The 11,040-nt window shown below is 43.4% G+C and overlaps 1 non-coding gene across 1 annotated transcript; it reads right to left on the reverse strand.

The window, feature by feature from the left end:
- Positions 1–6,769: 6,769 nt before the first annotated feature.
- Positions 6,770–6,842, reverse strand: TRNAG-UCC (transfer RNA glycine (anticodon UCC)). The gene has a single exon. It is a non-coding gene; the product is annotated as a tRNA-Gly (tRNA).
- Between the last annotated feature and the right edge of the window lie 4,198 nt (positions 6,843–11,040).

Genomic DNA, 11,040 nt, shown 5'->3' on the forward strand with positions numbered 1-11,040 from the left:
TGCTGTAATGTTGTTATTTTTGTGGTAAATCTCAGAGATCTTTGGACCAGTAACTGGCCAGTGGGCTTTCCTGGTGGCTCAGCTGGTAAAGAATCTGTCTGCAATGTGGGAGACCTGGGTTTGATCCCTGGGTTGGGAAGAGCCTCTGGAGAAGGGAATGGCCACCTGCTCCAGTATTCTGGCCTGGAGAATTCCATGGACTGTATAGTCCATGGGGTCACAAAGAGTTGGACTTGACTGAGCAACTTTCACTTTCAACTGGCCCAAAAGAAAGACTCATGAGAACTGTTGGCTTCACCAGAAGTCCGGGTTCATTCTTATTGCTGCCCTTTGTGTCTTCCAACCAGACTGCTTGGTCACACCCAATCCCTTTCTCACTCATGTCCCGTCCTCGGTGTGGCTGGTACAAGTGCACCTCATTGGGTGCACTTGATCTTCTCCAGAGAGATCTTCTCCTGGGCTGTTCTTTGTACTCATCCAGAGTCTCAAACTTGACCATTGTCTTTCATTTCTAGCTCTGTGCTTGCCCCTTTTGGTTGATGAGATTTTCAGCTTCTTTCTCTTCTTGACTCCTCTCTAATTCTCCTCATTTCTAAATCCTTGAAATAAACACCTCTTCCAGCTGCACTCTGGACTCTGGGGCCTCACCCTGTGCTTCCTTACCTAGGCCATGGTGGGAGGGGTAAAGGAAGAGAAATCCAAGAAATATCCGATGATGTCCAATTTTCAAAAAATCCTGCGCTTAACCCCATAACTAACTTAAGAAATAACTTTAGAAGCAGAATCATTTTATAGTGATTTGGATCGACAGTGTTAGTCACTCAGTGGTGTCCAACTCTTTGCGACCCCATGGGCTGTATCCCACAGGCTCCTCTGCCCTTGGAATTCTCCAGGCAAGAATACTGGAGTGGGGGCATTATATTCACTTTGTATTTACATCTTGTCAAAATAAACTCTACAAATTTATTTGTTTTTAGAGTGCTTTTTTGTTTTTAAGGAGCTTCCCAGGTGGCGTGTGGAAGAATCTGCCTGCCAATGCAGCAGACACAGGTTCAATCCCTGGGTCAGAAAGATCCCCTGGAGAAGAAAATGGCAACCCACTCAAGTGTGCTTGCCTGGAAAATTCCATGGGCAGAGGAGCCTAGTGGAATACAGTACCTGGGATCGCAAAGAGTTGGACTCGACTGCGTGTGCACGCACACACACACACACACAGATTTGGATTAAATTTATATATAAAATAAGTAAATATAATTATTTCATTCCTACATTATTTTCTTTTCCAGACTTGTGCTTGCTCAGGTCATAATTTTACTCCTGTAGAACGTTAATAGTAAATCACTAAGGGAAATGTAAAATCTGATAAGCAGCCTTTAACATGAATGGGGTAGAGGGCGAAGCCAAAGGGAGAAAATAAGGAAATTTGAGAAATATCTATTTTGGAATGGATAATTTTTAGATTATGTATCTATCTAGTAAGTTCCCAGCATTTTGAGGAGCAACAGGAGTTTGATGACAAAAGAATTAGGTGACTAAAACACACAGGAACCCAATCCTAGTAATTAGCCTTATTTAGGTATCACAATGTTACTTTGCTCAGGGACTCAAGCAAAAAAGTCTGTCTTCCAAAGTTTTCTAAATAATGAAACATTGTTTTAGTTGAATAAAATTTTTCTACTGCAAGAAAACTCTTTGTCAGAAGGAATTAAGAATTAATTATGCTCATATAATTGGACTTGGTTTTGCTCATTCATAGTGAAAAATGGTGGTGGCTTGCATTGTTTTCACCCTGGGGCTTGCTGGTCATAAAGCACTCTAAAAACAAATTAATCTGTAGAGTTTATTTTGACAAGAAGTAAATACAAAGGTAAAACATAGTTTGTGTAGTACTATTATCATGGCACTCTTGGGCATAATTTATATATAAAGAAAATAAAAGAGCAAACATAACTTTCAAGCTGATTGCCTGTAAAGAACTTAATTGAAAACAGTTTTCTCCTTTAAAAAAGTGATTTATTTTAAATGTGCTTTTAAAAACAAAGGTCTTATTGATAACGATTTTAAGTAGATTATCTCAATGTGGGGTTTAAGTAAAAGGTCAAATCTTGTCGAAGTATTTTTGGTATGACTCAGTTCTGATCACAGACACACTTTATCAAGAAAATGAAATTAGTTAACATTTTCAGGTTTGAGTACTTGTTTAAAGAGGCAGACACTTTTTTTTTTCTTCCCACAAATAAAGATTTCAGGGAGAGAACTTTGATTAAGAAACATGGAAAAATAAAAATGCTGTTGTATACGTGTTCTTTAAATAAGTTAATACTATATGAGAGGGGAAAAGCATTGGCTATGCTACACTAGAAGGAACTTAACGCACATGTGTAATTTTTGCAGCGTGGTCCGATGAGTCTCAGATCTTTTTTGCTTGAAATTGATTGCATTTATTCAGTTTGTTCAACTAAGGGGCCTACATTTTGTATCAGAAAATGTGGAACTTTTAATTTAACATCGGAGTTGATCTTTCACCTACTCTAGACCCCATCCTGAGCATCTGTGACTTGCTTTTCTCCTGGATCTAGTATGATTCCTGCAATTGGCCGATGATGGTCATGCAGCCAGTCACAGTAGGGCAGGCTCCATCTGCTGATGGGCTGTGTGACTCAGCACCCACAGATGTTTAGTCATTTAGCTCCCTTCCCAAGGAATAAGCCCCAACCCTTTGAGCAATTAACCTTTGTGAGCCTAGAGGTTCATCAGAAGCAGGGGAGAAAGGATCTTTTCACTTTCCTTCTCAGTCCTGCTGCTCTCCCCGGCTTTGTGAGTGACATCTGAAGTCTCTGCTCAGCAGAGAACAAGTTGGGACTCAGGTCCGTAGAAGGCACTGCTTGGTAAAAGCTCTGAGCATCCTAAGCTATTAAGCAACAAAAGCCTATTATTCCTACTTCTTCCTGATGGGGAAGCCTCTTTAACATTGAACTTCATTGTCTTTACACCATTTCCTGCTAAAAGGAAGTGGTTTTCCTTTAGGAATCTGAGCGGGACCAGTGCTTGGGTGGCTAAATCCTCCAAGCCTCCCTTCTGTTTGCACCGCTAATAACCTCTGATTCCCTGGTGGTTCAGATAGTAAAGAATCTGCCTGCAACGCAGGAGACCCAGGTTTGATCCCTGGGTTGTGAAGATCCCCTGGAGAAGGAAATGGCAACCCACTCCAGTGTTCTTGATTGGAGAATTCCACGGACAGAGGAGCACGGGTCATAAAGAGTTGGACACAACTGAGTGATTATTACGTTCACATTTCACAGTCTCTGATTAGATGTGAGAGATACTGCCAGGCTCTTCCTGCATTTCCATCTTAAACTCTGGGGAAAAAATGCCAAATCTTGGCTCCTTCCCCTTTAAAATTGTTCTTCCGCTTTGCTGTGTATATTGGGGTTAGAAATACTGACTAATGTTATGCCCCACTTGCTTTCAGCTTGCCTGTTCTCCATTACCCCCTTTTTCCTTACTGACAGAACCCTGATTTTTTTCCTTATTGACAGCAGCATGCCCAACCCCGGGCAGTGGATCATGATTGGTCTAGGCTAATTAAGATATCTTTTGCAGTCTCCTTTGCAGGTAGAGGTGGCTGAGTAACCTAGTTCAGAACAGCAAGACTTAAGTAACAGAAGTCCACTGAGAGGAAGTGAGTGGGGAGGGGCAAGAGAAGGCAGATTCCAGGGAAAATTTTTGTGCTCCTGATAAAAGGGTACAGAAATTGCTGGGCTTTTTTGCCCCTTTATCTTGACGTGACTGGAAGTGAATTGCATGGGGCTGGTGCAGCTATTCTGTGACCATGGAGTACAAGCAGGCCTGACTCTGTTATGTGAGAATGATAAACCCACACCCACATAAGCTACTGTCATTGCCTTCCATTACTGGGTACAAAAATTTTTTTAAATTAATTAATTAACTTGAATTGGAGGCTAATTACTTTACAATATTGTAATGGTTTTTGCCATACATTGACTTGAATCAGCCATGGGTGTACATGTGTTCCCCATCCTGAACCCCCCTCCCACCTCCCTCCCCATCTCATCCCTCTGGGTCATCCCAGTGCACCAGCCCTGAGCACCCTGTCTCATGCATCGAACCTGGACTGACGATCTGTTTCACATACGATGATATACATGTTTCAATGCTATTCTCTCAAATCATCCCACCCTTGCCTTCTCCCACAGAGTCCAAAAATCTGTTCTTTACATCTGTGTCTCTTTTGCTGTCTCACATACAGGGTCATCGTCACCATCTTTCTAAATTCCATATATATGTGTTAGTATACTGTATTGGTGTTTTTCTTCCTGACTTACTTCACTCTGTATAATCGGCTCCAGTTTCATCCACCTCATTAGAACTGATTCAAATGTATTCTTTTTAATGGCTGAGTAATATTCCATTGTGTATACGTACCACAGCTTTCTTATCCATTCATCTGCTGTTGGACATCTAGGTTGCTTCCATGTCCTGGCTATTGTAAACAGTGCTGTGATGAACATTGGGCTACACATGTCTCTTTCAATTCTGGTTTCCTCGGTGTGTATGCCCAGCAGTGGGATTGCTGAGTCATATGGCAGTTCTATTTCCAGTTTTTTAAGGAATCTCCACACTGTTCTCCATAGTGGCTGTACTAGTTTGCATTCCCACCAACAGTGTAAGAGGATTCCCTTTTCTCCATACCCTCTCCAGCATTTATTGCTTGTAGACTTTTGAGTAGCAGCCATTCTGACCAGTGTGAGATGGTACCTCATTGTGGTTTTGATTTGCATTTCTCTGATAATGAGTGATGTTGAGCATCTTTTCATTGGGTACAAAATTTTTAATTGACACACACCTAAATGGAGATATGAAAAGAAAATACAGTTTATTTAGTTTTTTATAACTGATTTCATCTTCTTCCCCAGCTTTCAGGTTGGAAATGATGGTGGTGGAGGTGACAGTAGATAATGGCACTTATTAATTAATGATAATTTAATTTATTTGGGGTAGATGACCCAGTGGTTTGATTTTTCTTCTTCTACCCGTATGGCTCTCCAAGATGATATCTGGAAAAATGGGCAGGGTTTCTTAAGCAGTGGCATGCTCTAGCTGGCTTGCATCAGCTTACCAGAACTGATTATTTACTTTTGGGGAATTTTGCAAGTCAGTTTTTAAATACAATATTCAATAACAGCTAAGTCGCACAAACTTACAATGAAAGAAAGAATACTGACAAGAAAAGTAATACTCAGAATTCACCACTTCCTAATTTTTGACTATACTTTACTGTTATCTGTGCTATTGAAGTTCTATCAGCTGTATCTGTAAGTGGAAATACTGTAAAATTGTAGCTTCTATGAACCTCATCTCTTCCCAACTCTATGTTCGATGGTGCAAAGGTGAAATCTTCCTTGGTGGCAGTCTTTACACCAAGGATATCTCTAAATACCACAAACCAGGGCTTTTCCTCTCTGGAGAGTCTGTTGTCAAATATTTAACTTATTAGAGCATCACTGGTGTTAAGTGAACTCAGGGTCTGTGCAGAGGCTTAGGCCTTTGTGTTGCCCCCTTTCTGTACATCAGTGTCACCTCTGCAGGTCACTGACCAGCTGCTGGTATCGGCTTCTGATGAGCCCGGGCCTCTCCCGCAGTCTGGTCGGGCCTTCGTGGCTGTTCTTTAGATGACCTGACTCACCTCATCTCTTGCTGACACCGCACATGCTCCTGAGGTCTGTTGGGATTCTTATTTATTCCCAGACTGGGTGGTTTGTTCTGCGGTCCTTGGTCACAGGATCTTTCCACTGCTACCCTGGCAACCTCCATGGAAATTCATCAGGAAGCCCTCCATGGGGAACATCGGAATTTCTGGATCCTTTCTATTCATACGGGAGCTGAGGAAGACTTTAGGGTGCTACCTCAGACCTTTGTATTCTTTTTCTCTTTCTACTTTTTGGCTGTGTCACGTGGCGTGTGGGATCTTAGCCCCCAAACCAGGGATCGAACCTGTGCCCCCTGCAGGGGAAGTGCAGAGTCCTAACCACTGGACTGCCAGGGAATCCCCACAGATCTCTTTCTAATCAGCATTTCCCCTTCCCCTCCCCCCATGAGACTCCTCTATACTGATGAGAAAACTATTCTGGATGAGGTTTCTTCTTGGAGCCCCAGTAGGAAATGGGGGCAGGAACCCCTCAACTTTGGACTTTTCCCTCAGCTTTTACCTAATGACCTCTTACTTTGAGATTTAGGCCCAAGGCAAAGAAACCAGGCCACACTTGTCTCTCTGCTTATGTCTCTTATTTTGAAGTCACCATTTACTGAAAAGTTTAATTTCCCCTGTTGACCGGGAGGAAATATTTCTAAGTCATTCCCTCCTTTCTGTGGAGTTGCTTTTTCCCCTTCTCTGAGGGCATAATGGTGGAAAGGCTGCAGAAAATCTGATTTATAGGAGAGAATGAACTAAGAATACAACTTAACATATATAAAAAATGATCCTCATCATGCTTATTCTTATGCGTTGTCTTGCCCCAAACTTCACCCTTCAGAACTCCATTAACTGCTCCAAGGTAATCACAAATCTAAGAATAACGACTGAGGTGAGGACTAACTGACAGGCATTTGTCACTGAAAAAGCACTGAAAAATGTCGAGTAGGTGTATTACCCTTTATGTATCAGTACTTCCAAAGAGATTTTTTTTTTTTGACTGTGTTGCACAGCCTGTGAGTTTTTGGCTGTGTTGCACAGCCTGTGAGATCTTAGTTCCCTGACCAGGAATTGAACCCTGGGCCCCTGCACTGGAAGTGCAGACTCCTAACCACTGGACCACCAGGGAATTCCCAGAGATCTTTTGTAATTAATAAAATTGTTGAATATTTTTGGGTATTAGAAATAAAAGTGGGTGTAAAAAAATAAAATTGTCTTTAAGAGGTTACAATATACTGTTGCAGGGGCAAATTAGGCTCTAGGCAATGACTGTTGCCAATGCTTCACTGTCCCCACTTGCAACAATTCTTTCAGTGCCCCGGCATCTCTGTGACTTCAGCTGAGTCCCAGTCATCTGTCAAGCAGTCACTTCCTTTGCTAATTTGGTTTAAGATGTCACAACCTCCTTCATTTCATTTAAAAACTTAAATGTGCTCTTGTTCGTATTGTTTATAAATGACAATTCATGTTCCTTTTAAAGAATTTATTTATTTGCCTGCATTAGGTGTTAGTTTCAGCATGCAGAATATTCAATCTTTGTTGAAGCATGTGGGATCTTTTAGCTGCAGCATGCAGGATCTTTATGGAGAAGGAAATGGCAACCCATGCCAGAATTCTTGGCCTGGAGAATCCCCTTGGACAGAAGAGTCTGGCAGGCTACTGTCCATGGGGTGCCAAAGAGTCAGACATGACTGAGCAACACAGCACATGCAGGATCTTTAGTTGCGGCACGTGGGATCTAGTTCCCTGACCAGGGATCTAACACTGGGAGCTGCATTGGGCGCAGAGTCTTGGTGTACGTGCGTGCCAAGTTGCTTCAGTCATGTCTGGCTCTGTGCAACCCCGTAGACTGTAGCGCGTCAGGCTCCACTTTCTATGGGATTCTCTCATGGACAAGAATAGGCGAGAACGCTGGAGTGGGCTGCCATGCCCTCCTCCAGGGGATCTTCCCACCCCGGGGATGGAACCCGCTCTCCTGTGTCTCCTGCACTGGCAGGTGGGTTTACCACTAGTGCCACCGGGGAAACCTATCTTGGTGTGCATCTTTACTAATCATTCTACAAGTTGCCTTAAGCGGCTGCAGGATATAGGTCACATCCATTTTTGCCAGTTATAAACAGTGTGTTTGTGGTTTAACAATAACTTCAGACCCTTAACCATTAACATTCAGAACTTGTCGCAGAGTCGCAATCGAGCACACACACACACAGACACACACAGACACATAGACAAGTCACGGGGAAGTGATTTTTGGCAGGGAGGTCTTCTTGGTGTGCCTAAAATCACTGCATACCTTTGTTTTGCTTCTCAAACTCAGACCCTTCCCCCCTCTTTTACATCAATCAAAATCCTCCCTGTCTCTCGGGGTCCACTGAAGTTTTGCCCATTTAACCTTCAACTATCTTGCTCACAGTATTCTTCCCTTTCCCTGAATCCCTCATTACATGTGTTGTTCATTTAGTACTCATTTGTACATTTTCTCAAATTATTGCCAAACTGTTTAATGTCTCGTAGAAGTGTTTAGGGCCAGAAAGCACTTTCACGATCACCCAGTTTATTTAAAAAATGAGACCCAGAGATCTTGTTATTACAAAGATTCTAGAGTTTGGATTAAATCCCTGTTCCCCTGACTCCCAGTCTGGCTTTTCACTATCTCAGATTGCACCTCCTCATTGACTAAGCTAGCTAATAAGCCTTAAATGCTAGGAGCTACTATCAGCACATTCTCCATTTTAGGGATGAGGAAACTGATGTGCAGATAAGTTGAATACTTCAACTCAAGGTCAAACAGTTTGTAACCACGTGGAAACTGGCTGCACCCAGACCACTGACTCCAGGATTCCTGCTATTAATTCCACTTGGTATTGCCTCACAGCCGTGCTGTAACTCCAGAAAGAGAGTTGGATGAGAACTGAAGACTGGGTTTGACAAATAAGAATTTTTCTACTTTTGCTAGGGAAACTTCAATAGAGGAGAAGGACTGGGAACTAAATTACAGGAAGTGAGAAATGAATGGGAGTTGAGGCAGCTGAGGGCCCCCGGACCACAAATAGACTTGGTGGTGAATGAAAGGGCACGCAGGGTAGTGGTTTGAGGAGTAGGTGGAATTGAGGGAAGCCTGGTGTTATTGACTGATGGGTTGGGTGGAAAAAACTCAATAACTGATGAAACATCCTAGAAGAGGAAAACGAGGATGGGCTCAAAATGCAGGAGTGATGGGGTGTAGAAAGGAGTAGGGTACTTTTCTTTTTGGACAAGAAAGAAGTGGGGAAGATGAGTGGACGTAAAACTGGAAAGGTGAAAGGCATAGACGTTGTGGATGACTCTTTCATTTGGAAGTTATGGGCTAGGGTTAGGATAGGGGGCTCAAAGAACCTGGAAGAGTTTGGAAGTACTGCTGTGGGGAAATGGACATATTTAGGGCAGAGCTGAGCTCTTAAATTTATAACTTAGGTAATCAACAGGGTTTTGAGATTCTCTCTGCTGCTGTTGCTGCTGCTAAGTCGCTTCAGTCGTGTCCGACTCTCTGCGACCCCATAGATGGTAGCCCACCAGGTTCCTCTGTCCCTGGGATTCTCCAGGCAAGAACACTGGAGTGGGTTGCCATTTCCTTCTCCAATGCATGAAAGTGAAGAGTGAAAGTGAAGTCGCTCAGTCATGTCTGGCTCTTAGCGACCCCATGGACTGCTCTCTAGTAGTGCCAAAAAACTTAAAACTAGCAATCAGTTCTAAGGGGACTGTCAGCGAGAGGAAACAGGTCAGGATAACAGGGCAAGAGAACAGAAATGTTGATGAGGACATTGTTGATGTGATTGCCAAGTATTACTATCTGTATTATCGATGACCAAGAGTTCAGGGCTTGTCATGGATATGTCTCATATACTTTTACATTAAATTTTTTAAAAATTAATTAACTAATTAATTTTATTTTTGGCTGTGCTGGGTCTTTGGTGCTGCGCGGGCTTTTCTCTAGTTGCAGCAAGACAGGACAACTAGGCAACTAGACAACTCTCTAGTTGATCTGCGCAGGTTTCTCATTGCGGTGTCTTCTCTTGTTGTGGAGCATGGCCTCTAAAGCACATGCTCAATAGTTTTGGCACACCAGCCCAGTTGCTCCTCAGCATGTGGGATCCTCCTGGATCAGAGATCGAACCTGTGTCTCCTGCATTGACAAGTGGATTCTTTATCGTTGAGCCACCAGGGAAGCCCGCTTTGCATTTTTGATATGCTTAAAGACAAAGAATACACAGGCATAAATATGTTTTCACATTAAACAACCAAAGTCGACTTAATTCACTTCTCACCTTTCCCTACAAACTTTTGTCCCGAGAAGATGGAAGGGAGGTGTTTACCCAAGAGTACATTTTATCATTTCGTGTGTGTTACTCACTAAGTTGTGTCTAGCTCTTCGAGACACCATGGACTGTAGCTTGCTAGGTTCTTCTGTCCATGGAATTCTCCAGGCAAGGATACTGGAGTGGGTTGCCGTTCCCTTCTCCAGGGGGTCTTCCTGACCCAGGGATTGAACTTGGGTCTCCTGCATTGCAGGCAGGTTCTTTGCCATCTGAGTCAATAGTGGTGGGTATATGTTGATGGGCGGTAAGGGAAGTGAGAATCTCTTCCAGCCACCCGTGGGACCCCTAGAGTGCTGAGTCACTGTCTTTAGGATGGACAGAGATACTGTGTCTTTTATCAGATGCCAGGAGTGACTTCATGGTGACAGTGCTCTTGCTAGGCCAAGAGCCCCAGGAAGAACCACATGCCCTTTGGTTTATGGGGCTAGCTGGGAGTAGCCATGGTTCTTATCAGTTGCCACCTGCCGTCAGCTGTTTTCTCTCTACGTGGTCCCAACCAATCTAGCACACTTCTTAAAAGTTCAAACCGGCGCTTATATCACCATCATAACTGCTTACAATTGTAGGCCTAGGAGATTTTGCTAATTTAATCAGTAGTTTGGTGATCAAAGGGAGAGGGCTTATAACATGGGCACTGGGCCAAAGAAATAGTCTCACGAGGGGTTTTCCTGGAGTTTTCTCTGGCCGCAGGGATGGAGGGATAGGTGTCAGGCAGGGCTGATTAACTGGGAGCCCAGGAAGGGTGGAGGGGCTGGGTGTCTGGTGAGGCGGAGAAAGGTTTAATGGGAGAGGGGGCGAGGGAAGAGTGTACAACAGGAAGCAGCGTTTTTAGGCTTATGTTTTAGGTGCATTCTGACGCAGGGTAGTATGACGTCTCTTGCTCTGATGCAGAGGCGAGCGTGAACTTGGGAGTCTGACCAGCATTGTTTAGAATCCCAGCCCCTGCTGTCTCCAAATAGGGGTGCTATAGCT

Source organism: Budorcas taxicolor, chromosome 12 (genome assembly GCF_023091745.1).
Source record: "Budorcas taxicolor isolate Tak-1 chromosome 12, Takin1.1, whole genome shotgun sequence".
Taxonomy (NCBI): Eukaryota; Metazoa; Chordata; class Mammalia; order Artiodactyla; family Bovidae; genus Budorcas; species Budorcas taxicolor.